The sequence below is a fragment of the Vollenhovia emeryi genome, unplaced genomic scaffold (genome assembly GCF_000949405.1).
Source record: "Vollenhovia emeryi isolate VEMERY1.0 unplaced genomic scaffold, V.emery_V1.0 DF939137.1, whole genome shotgun sequence".
Lineage (NCBI taxonomy): Eukaryota > Metazoa > Arthropoda > Insecta > Hymenoptera > Formicidae > Vollenhovia > Vollenhovia emeryi.
The window spans coordinates 1,667,484-1,690,741 of record NW_011967229.1 but is presented as its reverse complement, the minus strand read 5'-3'; the positions used below and the strand labels follow the sequence as shown (position 1 = coordinate 1,690,741).

Genomic DNA, 23,258 nt, shown 5'->3' with positions numbered 1-23,258 from the left:
AGCATCCCCTTAAGTTGCTCAATTACAAAAAAACGGTCAAAATTTGTCCCAGAGTAGAGTTACGAGCAATCCAAATAATTTGATAACTAACTGTCGGCCCAACATGGGCTGCTAACTGTCTCTTTTTTCCCAGAGTACCATTGGAGGTTTCAGTAGTACACTTATAGCTGCAAATCAATAACTGCAATTTTTCCCAGAGTAGAGTTACGAACAATCCAAATAATTCAATTACTAATTGAAGTTATCAGTGGTACACTTATAACTGGAAATCAGTGACCATTCGCTGTTTCCAGTGATAATTCGCTGATTGATACTGAGAGAGTTTCTCTGTCGCACGCATTGCAAGGGACTCTATCCTTTTCCCACAAGTCGGCAACAGCCCCCTCACCATGAGTGCGCGGTACCAGTGGTATACGTGGTCTATGGTAAAAAAAATCACGAGCGTTCACGGCGGCGCCTCCGCGTGTGCGTGTATGTATGCGATAAACGAAATACGCATCCTCGCGGAAGCGTCAACGAGATTTGTAGAGAAGTCGCGGGACAAACGACCCTCCCGCGAGCCGCGAGGGTCGTTGTGATTTTTTTTTGTATATAATTGTAATTTGCGTAACGCGCGGTAGACTCGACCAAGCGGGGGGGGGAGGGTGCCCCGCCGGAAAACTTGTCAATTATATTGTCGCTGGTTCCCTCTCGCTACTCCGGAAAGCGGGGATCCGAGATTAGAGCTGCCTCGCATTCGTCCTTCAAAAAACAAAAAGGAAAAAAAAACACTCGCGAACTCGTCCGATGAATTGTTGCGAAGGCAAGGAAAAATTCTGTGATAAAGGAATCTCTCCCATCTTCGTTCTCTGTTCTTGGCTCACGAAACACGGGGGGGATGAATTTCGGTTCCGCAGCGACCGTGCAAGCTCACTCTTTTCGATACTGCGCGAGAGGCTGGTGGGAAATTATCAAAAGGATCGCGAGATATCTTTATCGCAGTCGGCCGGCCCGACGTCGAACGAGTCTACATTTTTCCGTCGTCGTGGCAATGCCGGGGAAACGCGCGGAAGGTATCGCGAAGCATTTCACTCGGACTGGGCGCGTTCATCGAGCCGCACTGTTAAACGGAATCAACGGACCCGGCCGTAATGATCAGACAAGTGCTTCTGCCGTACAGATAGCTTGCAAGAACGTACAGTATATATCACTTTTCGATATATACTTTGATATTGTTTCGGCGAGGGGATAATTAACAGAGAAATAACTGACTTTTACTAATGACTTTCCCCTCGAGTAAATGAATTTAGCGTAAGCCGCGAGAAACGTTTTACGTTTCTTCCAATTGTAACATACATCGAGATTATTTTCTCTCGGAAATATCGTTAAGGACCATTAACGATAAGTTAGGAATAATTTTTCTTAAGCATTATAATGTAAATAAAAATCAAAAATTGACGCATTTAAAAACATCCGAAGCGAAGACTCTCAATCGCCGCTGCTCAAAGTTGAACGCACTTTTTGCCGAATTAACGATTGGACGTTCGCGGGAGCGTCTAAAGCCTGCAAATACCCACACAAAAGTGCCACGATCATGTCAATCGAATAACTGATAACGCGAATACTTGATCACCGGGTAATTAAGCCAGAAAATATTACGTTTTATCCGACTCGCTCCCAAGTTAAACGATTCCGGCGATCGAATGGCGGAAATCCGAAAGAAGCGGACCAAGTTTTTCACCAGGTCGCGCGCCCGGGAGGGGACTCGCGGTGTCAATCGATATTCCATTAGTAAAACGAGCGCTAAATAATGGACGACTCATTCGTCGCGTGGGAAAAAGTGGGCTTGCCCGGTTTTTGCGACCGGCGAACCTCGGTCGCCGGTATCGAGTAGCCGCGTGCTAATCAATTGACCGAGAGAGCCGTTCCAGCCCCGTTCGGCCGCTCAGTTTTTCTTTTTCGTTCGTTTTCTCACCGATGAATTTTTCACCGGGGCTTCGCGATCCTCGGCGAAACTTTCGCGCGGCCGAAAGGCAACGAGCGAAGCAGCGAATCGATGGTCGAGCAGCCCGACGATTATTGTTTAGGTTTCCAGCCAAGATTCTCCACCCGCGAAAGACATTAGCCTCACACAACTTTTGTACTTATCTCCCCGTCGATTCTTCCCCTCCTACCCTCTCGCCCCTCCTTTTCCACCCCTCCCCCTCCCCCAATCGTTTGTCTAATTAGCTGTGTATTCTCCTCACGCGTTGGACGGCCTTGGAAAAATAGACCAGACCGCCGACGAGAAGCGAAGCTGTATGTGTAGTGCGACAACCTGACAAAAGTGAGAATAGATGGCCTACACTTTTACGCGACGTGTAATGTTTTTATCTTCTACCACCACCTCGACAATCCCTCGCGGTCGTAAAGCCACCGTGATTTGTCGACGCCCCGTCGATTCCCGCCCTCTCCTGTCCCCCTTTTTTATGGCTCGTTTACGGCCATGCAGGTGGAAGAGTCGTCCGATTGAAGTTGTCCAGCTCTCCCTTTATTCTCCTTCGTGAAACAGCGGGCACTTTCGCGCGGACGCCGCTTTTAAAGATTGAGATACGTTCACCAGAGGCGAAGACGCGTTACCAGGACGGTGGTAGATGCAGTCGCGCGTTTGAGGAAAAGCTCTCGGGATCTTAAGATCGTCGACCACTCGCGAGGGGGTTTAAGATTCGTATCGCGTGAATCGTCTGTTATTTTAGATCGCGATTACGATCCTAAAATAGAGGGAGAAAGGGGTGAAGAATCGCCGCGGGAGTCTTACGCGGCTCTCGTCGAGCGGAAGGTCGAACCGATCGGTATCACGCGGAACGATTTCACGTGGCTGATGAGTGGACTTCCGCCCGTGTGTCGGCACATCCGGCACGCGAACCTGTTGATCTTCCTCGCCGAGGAACTCGAACACTCGGACCTGCAGGTAGGTAAGACTCTATCGGAAGCTAAGCGGGACTGAAGTTTAATCTACAATGCGTCTCCTGCGATTAGAAACGTTCTATTTTGTGTTAAGCAAATCAATATGCTTGAAAAGTTTACGGACAATATTACTTTGTATAGTTAGTCCGCTTGAAAAGGAAACCCATGGTCGAAACGTAGCGAGTCTTGAACATTAAAATTGCCAGATACGATCAAACAAACTTGATGTTCTTAATTATTGCTGGCGACCCTGAAGATTATTCTTGTCAGTTTACTGACAATGTTCGATTGTACATCAACTTGCATCAAATATTTTACATGCATTTATTGGCTGTAAAATAGAACGTTTCCAGGCGCAAAGAGCGCAGTGTAGATTAGCCCGGCCTCTCGTCCGGCTGTTTGCGATCAGTCAAAACGCCGTCATAGGCGAAGAAGAAAGTCTTGAGAGAGAGAGAGGATTTGTATTAAGTCTCTCCAATAGCTCCTGCGATATTCAAGGGCGTGATTGAGTGGGAAATGAAGTGGAAGGCACATAGTCGGATTGCTGCCGTTCCAGCTCGACAAAGATTTATCGAGGTAGCCTAAGCCATTCTAGGAGTCTTACTATATTTCCTGGAAAAAGTAGAACAGGGAGTGAGATCGAAATGGCTAATCGTGTTTTTGCGCTGCGGAAACGTAAAATTATAAAATGAATCGTCGAGAATCTATATCTGTCTTTCTCCGAGAGTCTAACAATAAGAGACCTCTGTCTTCATTTCCGTTTCTACGTCCAGATGACTTTTCTCGAATTTTTTTAAATCCTTACGAGTTGATTTTTTTCTGGTAAAATTTACGACAATTATTATAATCGATTGAAGGTTATTAGAACGCAATGTATCGCTGACGAAAAATTTTCTTAGACCTTCAATAATTTTTCTGAATCGATATAAATTTTGTAATCCTTTGGGCACTTTATCATTGACTCTGAATTGGAATGTACTTTTCAGAAATGGTGAGAAAGTCTACATCTTTTCTTCTTAGAATATTTCAGAATTCTTTACGCACTTGAATTCTGAAATATTCTAAGATTTTTATTTTTATACTTTTCGGAAGAAAAAACTTTAAAAATCCGAAGAGGTTTAGGATATTAAAAAAATCTTTATAAATTTAAAATACACAAAATTCTGAAAAATATAAGAATTTCTGTAGCCAGAAGTCTCATAAATATATTCTTTAACTTCACTTGAACATTTTACACGCAAAATAAGAAACGGAGAAATACATAATCATGTGACAAGGAACGGGAAACATTTCGTTCTCTTGCCTCTCCAGAAAGTATTCGTTAACATTTCTCGTGGAAAAACTCCAACAAACTTTAAAATATATTAGAAAAGTTTTGGCCGGCGACTCTAACAGTTTTCGAGACAACCGCTCTTCGCGTGTACCGCTCTGTATGATCTGCCGCGAGTACTCAGGTGGCTCCGGTCGCGAAATTTAAAGCGAAACAACCTATGTTTAGCCGCGAATAATTTAAAGCCGCTTCTCTCCCGTCCTTCGGCGAAGCGTGCCTCGACGTATTGCCCTAATCGTGGAAAGAGTCACCCAGATACTGCGAGATTGTTCCTCGCGATACCACGCCTCGTGATTGGTTTCGCGCGAAGTGGTTCAAGGCCGCGCCGACGACGTCAGAAGTGGCGAACCGGAGGAATTCGGATATATGCATTCTGGTGGCGGGCTTAATTGATATCGAAAACGAATTCCCGCTCTGCCGGCCGTTCGGCACGTGTGCCAGATATTTGCTACTTTGTAACGAATGCGCCATTACGTTTCCAATTAAGTCAGCGCCATACGGTGCCCCGTGTCTCTCTATTCTCAAAGACGTCCTGAACATCATATTCTGCGGGTCATATCAATAGCATTTACATGAGAAATTTTATTACATTTCCATGTTAATGAGAAACACGAATAATTAATGAAACGCGCAACGTAGCGGAAGAGTGAATAGAAATAGATGTGAGGGCGTCTCGAAATTATTTCACTGTATTATTTTAATCCTGGAATTCTATTAAAAACGAGTAGCTCGTTAAGCTCTTCGATGTTACGTTTTTAAGTGGAAAGAGGTAACGTTGAAGACTCGAGGATGTAACCTCATTCCCAGAGAATCCCCCAATCGGAAATAATAATGTGTGAACTTGAAGAAAAAGGGGCGCTGCAGCTCGATAGATAAAACTGATGCGGAATACAGAGCAGGGTGGGTTTATAAAAAGGCGCTTGAAAACACGTTGATTACGCGGTATCGCGCCGCTCCCCCTCTTTAAAAAAAGACCACCGGGAACAGACCCCCGAGTCACCAATGCCGCACCGGTACCGAAACAACACGACCCCCTCGCGACCCCGTCGCCGGCGAGGCGGCCGCCAATCAAGCGCCGTCGACCCGTCGCGCCTGCTCGGGGGTGGCTTCCCGCGGACGCCAGCAGGCGTCGCGACGGGTCCGTCTCACCCCCGACTCACCCCCAGCCACCTTCCTCACCCCCTCGGCGAGCCGGTCAACTCCGAGCCAACCCCCGGCTGGCGCTCGCTCGCGAGCAGCGAGCCAGTCGTGAGCTTCGTGCCGTGGTTGCTGGGGCGATGCGCCTGGCGCATCGACCGACGTGCGCGACTGCAGCAGCAGCAACAGCAGCAATAACAGCAGCATCAACGAGTGTTGTACTGCGTGTCGCACTATCGTGCCCATTACCCGTCATCATCGTCGTCGTTGGTGCCGGACTCGCTGGAACGACGACGCTCGCACGTGAGCACGTCGCCGCGGCCGCGAGATGAGAGACGTGAGTCCCTTCGATCGGTCCACCCTCTCTGTCTCCACCCCTCCCCCCACTTCTCTTTGTCTCTCTTTCTCTTTCTCTCTGTTTGTGTGTGTCTCTCTCTCTCTCTCTCTCTCTCTCTGTCGCTCGCTCTCTCTTTCTCTCTGCCTCTCTCTCGCCTGTCTCTTTGTCTCTACCCTCCTCGAGCTTCCGTGCGTGTCGCGGTGGAGGAGCACCACGCAAAGAACTGGCCATCTTTGAAACCACCCCGAACTGCCTGCTGGCGAACTGCGTACTCGCGATACGCGTCCGCGGCACTACGGGGATTGTCGTGCCGACCAGACGTCGAAATGGCACCCCGCGTTGTCCGTCTCGCTCGGTCTCTCTCCCCCTCTCCCTCCCTACTCCCTGTCTATCTCCTTCTCTGTGCCTTTGTCGCGGATGCTCGGCAAATCGAGCGCCAGTCGCGGCGCCCGTTCTTCCGGGGAACGCGATTACCATGTCCCGATTTCGCGAAAAATGTGCGAAACGCGACGTTCGCAGTTGGTTTCGTGCTTGTTGCCGAGGACGGGGTCGCGAGCAGCAGGTGTTGCCTTGAAATATATTTCCCCCCTCCTCTCTAATATGAACCACCTCTATTTCCCTCCCCCTCCCCGCCGCCCCGCTCACCGGAATAAGATTAGTTTTGACCCTGGAAAAAATATGAGACTCTCGTCCGGGGGTGGTCGCGACGTTGAAGTAACCGTGACGTCGCGATATTTGCGCAGCAACCCGGAGGAAGGTCGACGAGGGTCGGGGAGAAAGAATTTTTTTTTCTTAATGACGAAGTTAAGAGACTTAAAGAAAAAACCGTTGAGATTGGTTTCCCTTCTGATGCTCCTATCGCCGGGATGTTCGATAACAGAACTCGAGTATACACGATAATTGGCTTGGGGTAGCATCAGGTGTTGCCTTGAAAAATATTGTCATTGGCGATAAGCCGCCTCTAGAAGCTGGGATAGCGACGCGCCGATCCTAGAAACGTAGAGCTAGTCGGCGCACGGCAAATGTGTCGCGATATTCTTCGACGGGGACCCATAATTCTTATCCGAGCGATCAGCTGCTCTCGCAGGACTACGAGACAGTCGGACTTCGGCTCCGCGTAGATCCGAGACGGGTTGATACAGCGCGCCGAGACGAGTCCCGTTTCTCCACGACAAGATCGAGGCGCGCGATGGGAATCCCCGAGGAAATCCCCCCTGGTTTTTGCGCCTTTGAGAAATAAACCCTCCCGTATAATTACGGAATTACGATTAGCCCGCGCGCGTAACAACGTGACACCGCGCGGCTTATCGTCGCCGTAGCTCCTATCAATCCTAATGCCAAGATTCGAGGTTGGCGGACGGCGCTTGCCTTGAAAAACATTGCGTCAGCTCTGACGCCACTAATAACCTATTCCAGGGGGCGAGATTACCCTACTCCCCGAAGACGTAATACTAGCTCGTGTAACAACCCGAGCTCTGAAACTAGTTAAAACAAACACACGCGCGCCGCACCAGCGCACACCCACGCGAGGACGGTACAACAAATTCGGACGGTCTTCATACTTTTTCGGATATTTTTCCGACGTTCTTTACTTATTTACACGGAGCATCTATTGTTCCCTTCATCGTCCTTCCTGCCGATCGATCCTGCCGTTCGGTCGATCTTAGGGAAAGCCGCTGACGCGAGTCGGCGGTCCGTTAAAAATTTGATAGGGTTAAGGGCGGTTCCTCGGCTCGGCCTCGACCAAGAAGAAGAAGGTAGAGCCTGTGCACAATCTCTTCCCCTTCCTGTCGCCCCCCTCTCTCTCTCTCTTTCTCGTAACACTTTTCAGCCCTCGACCTCGTGGCCGAAGATCGATCCCCGGTGGTGACGTGCTGCGTGAGCACACCCTCGTGGAAAAAAGCGGTCGCTCGGTCGCGTTAATAACTAATAACGACGACGGCCGCGGCGTATGCACGTATATGCGGAGGCCGACACGCGACGGCACCTTCTCTCGCTTATCCGGGACGTCGTGACGCTCGCTCGCTCGTTCTCCACGAGCACATGAGCACGTGCCACGTGAACGTAGGCGAGAGAAAGCGGCTCGCTGAGGGATGAAAGAGGCGAGGAGAGAGGAAAGGGAGGAGGAGGAGGAGAGAGGTAGAGCCGTCGCCAACGAATTGCGGGGGTGACGGAAGCGTTTGGTAGCGCACGTGCTAGAGGCGAGCTTTCTCATCGAAGACAAAAATAGCTTTCCATTAACGAAAACGTCGCGGTGCAAGAGTAGTGCTTGACCTCCGTGAGCGATTAAAGGGAAAAGAGCCTCTCTGCTCGGCTAGTCGCACGCTATGGGGATCGATGGGAAAAGTTTGCCCCGCAGTTAATTAGCAAGTAGTCTTCGCTCTTGTGAGAGTCTTCATTCGGAGCGAATAACTTTGATTGCCGAGATTCGCGGCGTTTCATGATCAGCCTCGCGTAATTTTCAAGGAATGTCGTTCTGTCTGCCCGACGCGCCTACTTCCGATCATTCGATGGGGAAAAGAGAGCTCGAGTGCGCCGCGAACATGGTTCAAACTGCCCGTAAACTACGTACTTACAAAACGGATCGTTCATCCGACGTTCGATTATTGAGGCATTACGCGGCCGACACGCTGGAGTGCTTTTCGATTATTCGATAAGAGATTGAGGAGCGAGAATTAATTACTTTTTCATGGTATGTCTATAATATAAAGAAAGGACCTTACGTCGGGAATACACGAGCTGCGTGGCGAGATTTTAATAAGAGCAATTCTTCTTAATTAGACGTCACGCACATTGGGTAGCTCGCTGTCTTTCACAAATTATTCAATTAATTTCCTGAGATGTAAAGTGCATTTTTGAATTTAAAATAACGGAGAGAATTCTTGTTGCAGCACGTTCGCGATAAAAAGTGTCCGTACGAGTTTCCAATGTTCATGAAAAATATAATTCTGTTGGGTAGTTTCGTGCTCGACCGTAACTTCGGAAATTGCTCTGAAACTCTCCTAAAAGCGCAAGGGATTTCATAGATCGCGCGTTTGTTTGACACCTGATTATTAAGGTATTACGCCGATAACACGCTTGAGTGCTCTCCGAGTATTCGACGAGCGATTGAACCTTAGGTGCAGGAATCAGTTAATTCTTTACGGTATGTAAAATAGAAACAAAAGGTTTTGTATCGGAAATGTACCATCTAAATGATGAGATTCTAATAGAGATAATTTTTCTTAGACGTCACATACATTGGATGTCTCGTTGTTTTAATAAGTTACTGAATTAACTTCCTGAGATGTAATATTCATTTTTTATTCAAAATAACAAAGAAACTCCTTGTATAAACTATTGTATATCACGCGTACGACGAGAAATGTTCACACAAGTTCCAGACGTTTCTGAAAAATGTAATTCTGCAGGCAGCCTCATTCTAGACTAACTTTGGAAGTTGCTCGGAAACTCTTCTAAAAGCGCGAGGGATTTCACAAAGCGGATTGTTTGTCTGACATTTGATTATTAAGATATTACGTTGGGTGACACGTGTTGGATGACTGAGGTTACTCGACGAGAAACTGAACTTTAAGAGCAAGGATCAATGCTTCTTTGTGGTGTAAAGAAACGCAAACAAAAAATGTTATATTGGAAATATAACCGACTACGTGAGAAGGTTCTAAGAAGAATTTTTCTCAATTAAACGCCATTGGGTTAGCTGTCTTAATAAAATTAATCAATCGAGCTATCGACTCCCGAGATGTAATACGTATCTTTTAATTTAAAATAATCGAGAGGCTCTTCGTGCCACGTGTATGATGAAGTGCTCGTACAAATTGCCGGTGAAGAATGTAATTCTGTGAGTAGCGGCGTGCCAGACTGTAAATTCGGAGACTCCCCTGAAAGCACGAGAGGCCTCACTCATCAATAATTTAAGAGACATACGTTCTCCACGTTTTATTCACATCTCATATGCGCCACAAGTGCAACAAACTCGACGCCCCTCGTTTTTCTCCTCATTTTATTCGGTTTCGCTCTCGCGCGCGGAATGTATTAAAGGGCGCACGAGTACGCGCCCGCTCGGCCGAACTTGTCGGGTTTACACGGCGCACGTGGCACGCGCGTAAACGCTATAAATGTAACTTGGACAGTTCCGACCCTGTCCCGTTCGATCGCACAGTAAATTCTGAATACACGCGTGACAGTCACGCTAACCGTCACGGGAAATTGGATTCAATACCCCGCGCTCCTCCTCCCGCGCCCGAGGCTCGCCTCTGCAATGAAATACCATCGGTCGTTCCGGGTATATTTCCAATAATTTGAAAAAACAAACTTTTCCCACACTCGGGTAAACTGTCGCGTAGATTAGAAAAATTTAGTGGTAAAAGAATGAAATTTTGGAAAACGTTTTCTAAATTTTCTAAAGGAAATTATAGAAGTGATTTTCGACACAATGATTTTAAACTGTCTCTTGCGGTTTCATTGTGTAAAACGTAATGGATAAGAAATATCGAAGCGTATTATATTTCATATTTATTTTTCACTTTTACACACTCTGTTATGTGTTTCATAGAAATAATAAGTACTTTGAAATATACAATAGGTTAAGACTATTTGCATAAAACTACAAACAAAATAATATTTTGTAAATATATCAAGCGAAAGCTAGATGTGAAATAAATACGCACAAATAAATTATGCAAATTTGCCATGTAAACATCAGGAATATTTAAACAGTTAATATAAATAACGAATGCATTTTTAAATTGTCTATAATTCTCAAAGAGATTCGGAGATTTGGGCCAAGTTTTCAGGACTGTTTTTAAACTTTGCACACGGAAAGCAATATAAATCCATTATATACCATTTCTGCAAGCTGTATATTGAGTAACCAGTCATAATTGAGTATAATTAAACCAAATTTCTTTTCGACGGTACCGGAAACGTTGAAGGTCTTTAAACAACAATGTTGTTTTACATCAAAGTCGCATTTCAGCTGCAAGAAAAGTAATTATACGTTCAAAGATTAAGGTAGTTATTTCGTAAAATCATTTATGTGAGAATTATTTCAACTTTTTACAGTTTGTTCTTTACGTTAACACGTGCAAAATAAGACAAATTAAATAACGTGAAATATTATTTACATACATTATTATGTGTCAAAATATTAACATTTGCGTTTGCAAACCCAAATGACGGCACTTCTTTTTTTAAGCTTAACGGTGAGTGAGATTTGTATGAGAAACAAATATGTGTTACAAAGTAAAATAGAAGGAATAATTGAAAAAAAACTCAAAATTATTGACCGTTCCGTTTCAACAATATAAACAGTTAAAACTGAAAAATGGGAAGAATTATGTAGTAGACATGAGTGTAGTGTAAGCGATGTGGTAACAGCGCCTCAAACTATAATCTTTCGGAACTATTTTACATTACGTATTAATCGTAAGTGTATTCTTTAGAACAATATCGAGATATATCATTGAGATACTAATTGAGTGCTCGTTCCTGTCTGGAAGAAACTTTTGAGCATTACTGTCGCGAAACAACTGCCTTAAACCACGAAGATTAGTCTACATTCGCGCAAACGTGTCCTCTCTGAAGTTTACACGAGCTGTCGAAATTTTTCTTGTCTTCCATGTCAATGCCAACGTTGCCGCGCCATTTTTATCCGGCTTCCTGAAAGAACCCCTTCGTCATCCTTCGTGGACCCGAGAGCGAAGGGTCGACAGCGCGTGACGCAAAAATAAGTCATTGTGGACGACGCCATCATTGATCGCGCCGCTTATAAATGTCTCTCCCCGTATTATTAATAGATGGATTCGCCGGGAGTTTATAGGTATATTCGCGATTATCGAATGTATCGGCTTCGCGGACTGCGCCGGCGATTTCGGCCGATTTCCGTCCGCGTGCGCCGCGCGGGCGCCGGCGGATTCCCGTATACGCTCACCGGAAACATCGTCATTTCATTCATCGTATAACCAGTAGGCCCACTCTCTGTCGGCCTCTTTGATCTTTACGGTCCCGATCACGTGGTACCCTTAAGCAAAAGAACTGATTAGCAGCATCGGTAATTGATAATGTTGAATCCGTAACTTGTGGCGTTGTATCGGTGACTCATTACGAGAGTCAGCTACTGGTAATGTTTCTCAGTTAACGTCCAGTTTTAACGATCAGTTTTAACGATCAGTTTCTACATCACTTTGAAAAACTGGTTAGACAATGATTGCTATCATTAGTAACTAAGTGCTGATCAGTAACTAAGTATTGATCTGTATTTCACTATCACTGTGTAACTAGTTTTTCAGAGAGACGTAGAAACTGATTATTAAAACTGGACATCAACTGGGGAACATTACCAATAACTGACTCTTGTAATCAGTCACTGATAACGCTACAAGTTACTGATTCAATATCATTGGCTACTGATGCTGCTAATCAGTTCTTTTACTTAATTAATAAGTTTGTGACAGTCAATAATCAATTGTAATAGTTTTACATTACTGTTACACAAACAACAATAGTAATAAAATACTTGTGTAATATATATTACATTGTTATAAAAAGTATTTAACAGAACCGGTGAAAGGGAACTGAACTGACAACTAACTGACTGGATAACTGATCAGCCACAACTGGTGACTCAACTAGAACTGGAAGTTTCATCAATTACTGATGAATATAAAACTGAACAAATTACCAGTTTTTGTATCAGTAACTGGCAATATCACTTGCTGATCAATACAATGATCAGCTATCCATCAGTTAGTGATCAGTTTTTACTGCATTTTTTCGTAAAGGTATTCCGCCATGCAAAATCCAGCGAAACGCGTGTGTATACGTGCGGATCAAAGCCACACTACCACACATACAACCTTTTCTCTCATTGGCCCGCCCAGAACAATGTCGGATGCGTAGAAGGGATCGACGCAAATGAAACAAATGACGGAGTGGACCTACCAGTTGTACTATGGTTCATTCAAAGGATTCGCGCTCTCGCGCACGGTTAATTGGATGGCCGTCGAGCCGCCGGCGCAGCTTCACCCTTGAAAAGAATTCGATGATTAATACGCGCGTACGCGTACGCGAGTGTTTAAATGCTGCGAGCTCTATGATAAATACGCGATCGCGATCGCGATATGGCGTTCGAAATAAATTACGTCAGACGCCTTCGAGCAAAGTGCGATTCAGGGAGGGAGGGAGGGAGGCGAGGGAGGGAATTTACTTAGCGTTGCGGACACACGTTTCGTGAATATTCAACATTGCGACGTGCGCTACCACGCAATGCTGCAGTAGCAATTCGCGACGCGAGAACTGGGGAGAAAAACGGAGAGAGGGACGAAGTGATGTAAGGGCTCGCGTGGAAAGACGCTGACTGTTTTCCCCGAGTAACCTACGTGAGCGTCGCTTTTTACGGCTGGCGTGACGCGAAATTGGAAAAGTTAACGATTGCCATGCTAATGGGGAAGATTGCGTTTAGTTAAAACGCTGCCGCGCGGGAAATTATTATTGCTTGTCCGACAATTTCGCAGCCTCGCGGGCTCAAATTTGTTTTCCACGATCTCCATTCTAGATAGCCGAAATTAATGGCCGCCGCACTAACAGCCGAAATCTTCAAACCGAGCAAATTTCGTCCAGTCGAAATTTATTGAGCTTCTTAAGAGAAATGGTCGTTCAATAATGAGATACGAATATTTATTGTTTATCCAGTTTGCAACCGTATACTCCGTTTTACTTAAATTCTTCCATCATATACATACAGAAAAAGGTTTCTGTGACATGAAACAAATTTTCTTTGAATTTTGACCTTACTGGACCTTTATTTAATTTCACAGAAATGATTTCTTTACCTTAACCGAAATTTTACTTAACTGAGACTGGAATCTCTAAGAGAGTTTATATCTATTATTTCAAATCTAGCAAATGTTTTAGCAGCAGTAAACAAAAGTTTAGTATATTCAAAGAAACATGATTTCAACGTATCTCATTCGTTTAACCTAAATAAATCTTCCTCCCGGGTGTACGTTACTTATCTGCCGTTAATAATCTTGTTACAAATTTCGTTATTGATAAATTATCTCATTAACATCAAACCCGTCCATTTTTCACATCTGCTCCTTTTGTCTCTCAATAACGCGCTGTATTTAATAATTAGTAGAGCGTAAGGAAAACAGTTTTATTCAATTTATATCTGGTTCATGAACAACCTTCCGCGCCGTTTACGTTTCACGTTAATTTCCTCCGGCCCCGAAGAATTCGGTATATCTGCTCCGTAGATCCGCCTGTCGCGATAGCGGCAACGCGGGAGCAAATTCGATTAACGGAATGGCGAAAAACGGCGAGGCGTATCGAAACATATTCATAAGCCGCCACACGACAGCCATTTATTTCCGCGAAGCAGGTGCTCCCCTTTGCCCGCGTCAGATACCGATCTCGGTTCGTGACCAATTCGCGTTTCACACCTCATCGAGCTCGTTACTGGAGCGCCGCCGAATCTCGGCGAGCCAGCCGGGGCGTGGAAATCGAAGTTTGTTTCCACCGAATATAATACACGCGGTGGAATTTCGCCCCAAACGTTACCCAATTTTCACGAGACCTTCAAAAAGAAAAAAAAACATGTGGAAACTCAAACGCGGGAACGAATGCAGGGGTGGTTTCTCGCGCGAGAGGGACGCCCGAGAAATCCCGCAAATCATCCCTCGAGCGGTGCCCTTGGCGGATCGGCGTTCGTGACTGTGCCAGCACGCACGTGCACGTGGCAATTGCACGAAACGCGGTTGCCGGGTTCGCTCGTGTCGCCTCGTGTGCCTCGCAACAATCGCGGCAATGCCAGGGCGAGCGGGTTCGATAGGACGACCTGGTGTATTTATAGGCGACGTGTATATTGTGCTGGCCATCGGCCGCGCATAACCCGCCGCACAATTTGCACACATCAAGTCGATCCACATGTCTCGCTCGGGTGATCTGTGAACTCTGTCCCGATTGCACATCCCCCGACGCGCTATTCAATTCCCCGCCTTAATCGCGAGCTGCGCCTCAGAATAATATTGGTCGATCGAGTTAGCGGGTCGCGACTGCCTCGGGAATTTAACATGGAGAAACTTGAAGCTCCGCTTGACGAAAGGGGGCAGGTTTCACCTCAACAACGTTTGTCATCTGCGGTGCACGCTATTAATTTTATACAAATCAATTTGGGTTGTCTGCAAAATGCCCCGGCCTGAAAATTGACATCTTCACTAGCCTTTACACGAGAAATGTGAAAACAAGGAGATCTCTTTTGCGCCAAAGCGTAACATTCTTATTTTTAGTGATCGATGAAACAATATTTTTATTAACCACTAAACTGATCGGTTGATAAAAAAATTAATAATAATAAATAATAACGCATTTGTGAAAGGGTGCCTGACATCGGGAGCCCAAACTTGTAAAGAACGCGAGGGGGAAACCGCTGAGGGCATTGTGGTGTACAGATTTGCGGCATTACTGGGCATTACTAGGCATTACTAGACATTAGTTTGGGCATTGGGCCTTGTTGGGGTATTATAAAGATAAAATAAGATAAAACAAGACAAATAGGGTAAAATAAGAGAATAAGATAAAGTAATGCCCCACTGGGTATTAGTGGGCATTGGTGTACAAGATTTTAGTCAGCGGTTACCCCTTGGAAAGAACACAATTCCAATTTTTATCAAACGCCCGAGGAGAAAGAAACAGACTCTTAAAGTTCGACATGTCCGCACAAAGTTACACAGTCAGAATTTTTAATTTGTCATTATACAAAGACTCGATTTGTAATTATTATACAATTGACGTCAGACGAGGACAAAGACAGGAACAATTGACAGGGATATCGGTCAAAGTGTCGTCTCCTGTTGCGGCGCAGCAGCGTCTGCAGCTGCAATATTTCACGCCGGGGTGGCGAGGGGTAGCGAGAGAGAGAGAGAGAGAGAGACGGAGGAGCGAAGGCGCGCCCGACCTGTGACGGTGCACTCGCGGTATTATGCACAGGCAGGAGTGTTGCCAGCGTTGCCAGAAAATCTAACTTCAGGTAGTTGTACTACAAATGATACCGGACTAGTGTCTTTTGTACCACCAACGCACTACATCAACATAAATTTAATATTTTATATATCCAAACTAAGGAAATTAAGGATTTTCTATTGCTTGATCTTACATTTTAATCTTCAATTTATTTTATATTTTAAAATACGACTCCCTACGCTCCGACTGGTTGTAGACGTCAGAGACTCCTTGTCACACGATCGAGTTCGCCATTCTCTCCCCGAAAGACTCTACACGGAGAGAATTATCCTGAAAATTAATGTAATCGTGGGACGATTTGGCATTTTGGAGAACTTTATGATTACTAGTAAAATGTATGGTAAAATTTCGAAAAACTCTCATAAAGTTCTTCAAAAATGCCATGTCCCACGATTGCATGATTTTCAGGGTAAATTAAAAAAAAATCTCTCCGTGTATACAAACTGATAACCTGTCAGTCCAACCATATAAACGATTTGTAATGCTGTGTATTATGAAGTCCACTAGTTAAAAATATAAAAATTATAATGATCTCAGAAGGACAAGGAGTATACCCAGTGAGAAATGATTCGTCGATCGATATCGAAACAATGCCAATCCGGCGTCGAATTGACTGCGCCGATGCGCCGATTCAACATCGCCTCGACATCGATCGTAAGTATTTCTCACTGGGTACGCTTTCATGGTTTACCATCAAGGTAGACAAAGTTTCCATCTCACAAATAGACTTATTATCGCCAGTAATGTAAAACCAATGATATGAGTCCCCAAATCCGGGATCGAAACGTCGTTAGTTTTCTAAATAAAAACATTGGCCAGTGTAGGTGGTTTCGAAAAACTACATATCAAAGTCTCCATCATTGACATTTTCGGCAGAAAGCTAGAAAGTTCACAAATCGTAGAAGTTTCGATTTTTGAGCATCGTGACCTCTCTTGACATATATCTGTGCGTCAGATATACGGGACCTACAGTTTAATCGACTCTGAAACGGCTCTACAGAGGGACGTTTGTGACAAGATACTCTCTCTCTCTCTCTGTCTCTCTTGGGGGGAGGGGGGGCTGCCACTTCCTTCTGAGAGGTGATCCAACTAAAAACCGACGAGGCTTGGGTGGATTTGAACTCGGGTTTTTAGATCGCAAGAGCAGCGCGCAACTCTCTGCGCCACGATCGCCACAGATTTAAGATCTCACCACTAGCTTTTTGACGAAAAACTTGCTCATTTTTTACTCGCAACATCTTTTCTTCAAACTTACACGCTTGCAATACTTTCAAGTTCGGAGGACTCATGGCGAATTCAGTTGCTTGCACTAGTGCGCACTGAGTGCACACCAAAGCTCGTTTACAGTCAATTCTTATATTTAGGGATCGTCTTGAATATCCATTGAAATATTTCTCAGCCAGTAAAGTGATCTGTATAGCATCCATACGGATTATATTTCGGCTGAATACTCTTTCGACGTGTATTTAAGACAAAGTTAAATATAAGAAATAACTATAAACAAGCCTTACAAGTGTGTGCTCAGTGCGCGCTAGTGCAAGCAATCGAATTCGCTATCAGATATGCACTGACATCGTGCTTAAAAAGGTCGTACGACAAATGTACTGTCGGTCTTGAAATATGAATTGTACATTTTCTTTCTTTGTGCATGAAAACTTTAGATAGTGCCACAAAGTCATTAAAATGTACTAGCGTACCATCAGCTATCGATTGTACTGAAACAGATACAATTGTACCGTCACCGGCAACACTGAAAGCACATACGTGCGACGCGACTCAGGTGCACGCCAAGCATCCGGACGCCCGGACCATAGTATAACTATATTTGGAATGTTTAGTCGACACGATAGTACAACTACTATGCCCACTCTCTGTCAGTCCTTTGATCCTTTCGGTTTCGATCACGTGGCATTCCGCCATGTTTTCGGTATAAAATCCTGTCACACCGATTTCACACTACCACATATACAACATCCGTTTCATTGGCTCCACCAAAAAATGGCGGATGCGCAGACCTTTTCGGTTTCGATCGCGTGGCGTTCCGCCATGTTTTCGGTATAAAATCCTGTCACACCGATTTCACACTACCACATATACAACATCCGTCTCATTGGCTCCACCAAAAAAATGGCGGATGCGCAGAAAGGATCGACGCGAAACAAATGACAGAATGAGCATACTAGTTTTACTATGTCCGGACGCTCCGCCCGAGGCACGCACACGCGCTATCGCGCCGCACTGCCTCGGTTACCGCGGAAATTTCCGCGGAAAATTCATGTCGTACCGCACGTCGGGACATACGGGACCCGCCGTCACCTACCACCCCCGTCCTCCTCCCCCTCGTCGAATGCAATATCCGCCGAACGACGTCCGGAATTACCCCTTCCAGACGCGCGCGCGCTCGAAGCGTTACGTTTAATATCGGGGGAACACTTGCGGGAAGAATGCGCTCTCTACGTCGACTGCAGCCCCGGACGAGTCGACAGTCGGATTAGATATCCTCGCGTTCGATTGAAATTTCGCCTGGCAATTCGGCTTCCGCGAGACGCGACCTGCTGCCCTCGCCCGCTTAAAGCGCACAGACATTTTCGTTTGTAGAAAGATTACTTGTCGCAAGCATAAGTTGAAATTGTCCTTGATTGTTTCTGAGTTATATAGTCGTTCAAGTTAGGATTAATTGCGCAAATTTTCATCAAATTTGTATAAAAATGTATACAGAGATATCTCGACTGGAGTCGTGGGACGAATGCTTCTTTCTCAGTCGCTTTTCGATCCGGACTGGAGATTCAGTGAAACTTAATTGAACTCGAAGCGTCATATAATCCGCGAATATCTCGAGAAAATTGATCAAAATTCGCTTAATCTTAATTAATTTGCGAAGGGAGAAGTTACTTATAGTCACCAGTGATGATTAAGAATTGAAACGGGGAGCTTGTAGTCAACTGACAAACCTTTATTATATTTACAATACAGTATTTGCTAAATAAAGGAATATGCCAGTTGAGTTGAATACAAGTTCCCTGTTTTAATTCTTAATTAATTTCCCGCCGTTTCGGGACTGTCTCGAGTCTCCAAAATTTAGTTAGCCTATACTGCGTTAAGCTCTACGATCTTTTACGTATTTTAAAAGACACGTCCAGAATACTTTATTCGATTCCTTCGGACCGCCTTCATCGCGCATTTTCCAGGCTCGTCCGCGATTAATTCCGTATTCCACGGTGCACAATTAAGGCTGCGCGCCTTAACGCGCGTACCTAACTGTATCCGATCGGCTCCTTTATCGGAGACGGTGCCTATGAACCGGGATTATTTTTAGAACAACCGGTATATACGGTCAATAGAGCCGAGGGCGGCTGTGCTCGACGTGACGTGGCGGAGTGCGGATAAAAAATTGTTAATTAACCCGAACGAGGTAGTTGCAAACTGTCGGCCGAAATTCGACGCGCTTCTACTCTCGATAGATACGGCAACAGATTTTTTTTTCTCGGGAGAAAGATGCTGAATCCGCGAGTCATATACCCAGAAAATCGCAGACTTATTCGAGCTACTTAAATATGAAACGATTCGGAATGTATTCTAAGAATACAGACTGGATGAAATGCATAGACGGACAAAGTGATTCCATGTTATTTGAAACAGTCCGAAATAATAAATGACAAACATCGCGATAGCGGAACCCATAAATAGAAATCATATATTCAAGTGATGGAAATTATCGGACATTAATTTACAACATTTATATGAAAAGCACGTGAGATAGATTTAATGATTTTGGTCTCACGCGCAAGAGGTAATAAAAATAGTGCCAAAGATAAAAAAAGGTCGCGCCGCAGAATTTCATGGTTAAATAGCTGGGACTTGAATGGAAGGAGCTAACGGGCATACGGAACCGCCGCCGCAGTCTTTTTCTATTCGATCTTCCTTCGATAAAGGAGAGCGAGAGGGAAAATTCTGCTATCGCACTCCTTCGGAATATCATCTGGGAATCAACGTCCTTATTTCGCCCGGTCGGTTCTGAAAAGCTGAAAATAGCGCGCGCTCCGTGAAAGGATTAGCTGCAATCACAACGTCGGGCAATTGTGACGTGACGGGAATGTAACGCAATTACACGGGAGCGAGCGCGAATTCGAGATTCCGGAGCCGCGCGGGGGCATCCGACGCGGCGCGCCGCAATTCACATCCCGTTCGCCGTGCGCGCGCGCTGCGCGCTTTTTCGCCGTTACAATGCGGCGCGATAAATAAATCCTCGTGGACCGTGAACGTTTAACAAGCCGCCGGAATAACAGCGCGGATATGGTGCGCGAGGCTTGGCGGACAACGGACACGTATTCGCTCTATTCTTCGCGAAATTCAGCGTCGATTGGGCCGTACGTCGCCATGTATCAACCCCTCGAAGCGAGTCAGCGAAACCGCTGACCAAAATCTTGTGCACCAATGCCCACTAATGCCCAGTGGGCATCACTTTATCTCATTAAACAATAGAGTTAAACTAGGACTCTCGTTAAAACTGAACAACACACAAGAATAGCCAATGCGAGTCTAAGGCAGGATGTATAATAGATAGCATATACTTGTAATTTATTAAACGAAAGGAGAGTTTGCTTATTGCCACCAGTAATGATTCAAAATTGAGACGGGAAACTTATAGCCAACCCAACTGGCTAGTTATTTAATTTATTAAAGTGTGAATTCATGTTCCGTTTCTTTCCACATTTGTCCTGCGCGCCGGTTTATTTCGGACATAAAGCAGGTTTCTTACGGGTCGAGTTATTATCGTCAGCAAATTTACATATTCAAATCGATAAGCGATTTGTGATTATATTAAAAAATGCTACATTTTAGCATATTTAGATGCTACATTTAGCATTCAATACCCCCCTTCCCCGTACTGTGTTTATCTTATTATCTTATTTTATCTTATTTATCTTGTTTTATCTTATTTTATCTTTATAATGCCCCAGCAAGGCCTAATGCCCAAAATATCTGCAGTAACGCGGCAACTCTGTACACCACTTTGCCCTCAGCGGTTTACCCCTCGCTTCGAAGAGTGCACTTTTCCTCTCGGCCGATTTTTCTGAAACTTAATACTTAAGGGCTTTCTTGTGGTCGCTGATTACGATGGCAGGATTACGAAGTGCAAATGCAGATTTTCAGACGCCATTTTAAATTGGGCGTCGATAATTTTAGAATTTTAAATTGAGATTTAAAATTAGCAAATTAAAATCCTTCTGGATACTAAGTAAAAGAAGCGTTGATTTTCTGTAATTTCGGGAGATGTGACATATACGTCACGCCGTGCTTAAAAGGGTTAGAAGAGCTTCCCGGTCTAAAAACCGCTCGCGATGTCACTTGGAAAGTTAATTTCTCCGTTCAAATAATATTTTTAATATTGTAAGATTTTCCTTAATACTCAATTTACTTTACATCCTGTACAATTAAAAGAAAGGGAGGGAGGGACAAAGGGGTGGACGTACGGTATTTAAGTGCCACATTAAACATTAAGGTGTTACATTTATATTCTGTACAATTAAAAGAAAGAGAGGGAGAGACAAAGGGGATGGATATACGACACTCTACCCTCCCGTGTCAAGTGGGACAATTTTATTCTACTACGCGCCAGATATATATAAAACTTCATTTTGATGATGAAATTTACATTTCTTTGGGCGCGCCCGACGGATACGTCCCGATTTGCATGAAACGCGACGCGGCCGCAGGACACTCTCTTTTGCGGAACGTTATAAACGCCTCCCCCCCCCCCCCACGTTATTCGCGGCCGGGCCGGTCGGCGAAATGTAAATTTTCACGATTTATCGACGCGACGGGACGACCGTCGTCGTCGAATGTCTTTTTCGCGTCGCACGCGCCGCGTCCCCCGTGTAATCGATAGATATCGTATACTGGCCGCGGGAACGGGGTACACGGTGAAAAATTACCCCTTTTATATCGCCCGCACGCACGCGCGCGCCTGGCCGCGCAACTTTAAAAGGAAATGGGACGACGCGCAAAATGTATCGCGCCACCTTTCACCTTTTGTCGCGGGGAGGGACACTTTTAGTTATATCGTCCACCGCCGCCCGAAATTACCCAGCCGGCGCGACGCGGCGGGACAAATGCCTCGATAAATTCATTTCACGTACACGCCATCCGAATTCTAAACACGCGCGTCTCGCGCGTAACGTTTAAGTTGTACCGCGCGTGGCCTTCCGCGCCGAGAGCAGCGGTCCAATTTAACACGCGTCTTAACTCGACACGCAATTCCGTTTAGCGGGCCTGATTTATCTCGGGGAAATGGTCGCGGTACGTTTTATCTTTACATTTGTCTCGGCAAATTGGCACGTACGTCTCTTATCTTGATGAATTCCCCTCCTAACGTGCGAGCCACACAGACTCGATTTAAATTTCACGCTGATTAAAGGTTTATTTCCTTTTTATTTCCTTTCTACCCTCCCTTTTATCTCGTTGTTCTCGTTGGTTCTCGTCGGAATGCTAGTTGGCGCGCGTAAGCTTCCAGTTTACTACTTAGCTTCATAATATTGATTTCTTTTAAATCTCAAAGCATAAATATCCTCCCACACAGAATTCTTCCTGTAGGCGGGGGTGTGTAATAAATCTCAGAAAGACTCTTTCTCTCTTTCGACAGTAAAAAAAAAGGCGAGTCCACCTTCGTGAGCTTAACGTAAGCTCCGCTATCGTATTGCTCCACCGCGGCCTCTAATCGCGGCCCTTGCGAGAGGCACGTACGTGTACTATAACCGCCAAGTATAGTAGCAAAGTTACAGCGGTCACGGCGCGGTGGGGACGAGGGGGGAACGAAACGGAGGTGCCGACTGAATGAAGCCGGCTTCAGGTGTTCAGCCGCAGTATTGATCGGCCCACCCTCGTACATGACGGAACACACGATACCAGCCCTCACCGGCCCACCCTCCCCTTCGCCGCCTCCTCCGCCGGTACCTCTAGCGCGATCCTCGCAAGAGCGTCCGCTGGGGGCGACTTTCAACTCCCCCTTCCGCCCCCTCGTCGCCCCGCCGGCGGCAAACAAGCCTTTCTCAATGTCAAGGTTGGCTCAGGTTGCCTCGCAATAGACGAAACTGTCTCGATTGTCAGCGCGGAGTGACGACGATATTAAGGGATATCACGCGGTATCAAGTGTCAACCTACCGCGACACTCTCGTCGACCTCCTCGCCTTTGTGGAGAACGACTTGATCTCCGGAACTTATGTTAAGGCCGAATCAGACTGGCAATTGCTGACTCGGATTGGATTGGGATTGGCGATTGACGATTGTCTTCTAGCCAATGAGAGCCGATTAAATCGCTGGCTGCTTTGCTCTCATTGGCTAAAGGACAATCGTCAATCGCCAATTCCAATTCAATCCGAGTCAAGAATTGCTAGTCTGATTCGGTTTTTAGGCTGATGGCAGAGAACGATCCCTAAACGCTTTAAGAGCCTCAGCAGAAAGATTGTCGTAACCGTTTACGATTCTGTCGTAAAACTTAAGTCGGTG

General features: G+C 45.4%; 1 protein-coding gene across 1 annotated transcript in view; it reads left to right on the top strand.

The window, feature by feature from the left end:
* Nucleotides 1-5,601: 5,601 nt before the first annotated feature.
* Nucleotides 5,602-23,258, top strand: part of LOC105567471 (whirlin) — an 87,794-nt gene continuing 70,137 nt past the window's right edge. Inside the window, exon 1 of the mRNA XM_012022367.1 lies at nucleotides 5,602-5,729. The gene's annotated coding sequence lies outside the window, so the exon portion shown is untranslated. The remainder of the gene's footprint in view (nucleotides 5,730-23,258) is intronic.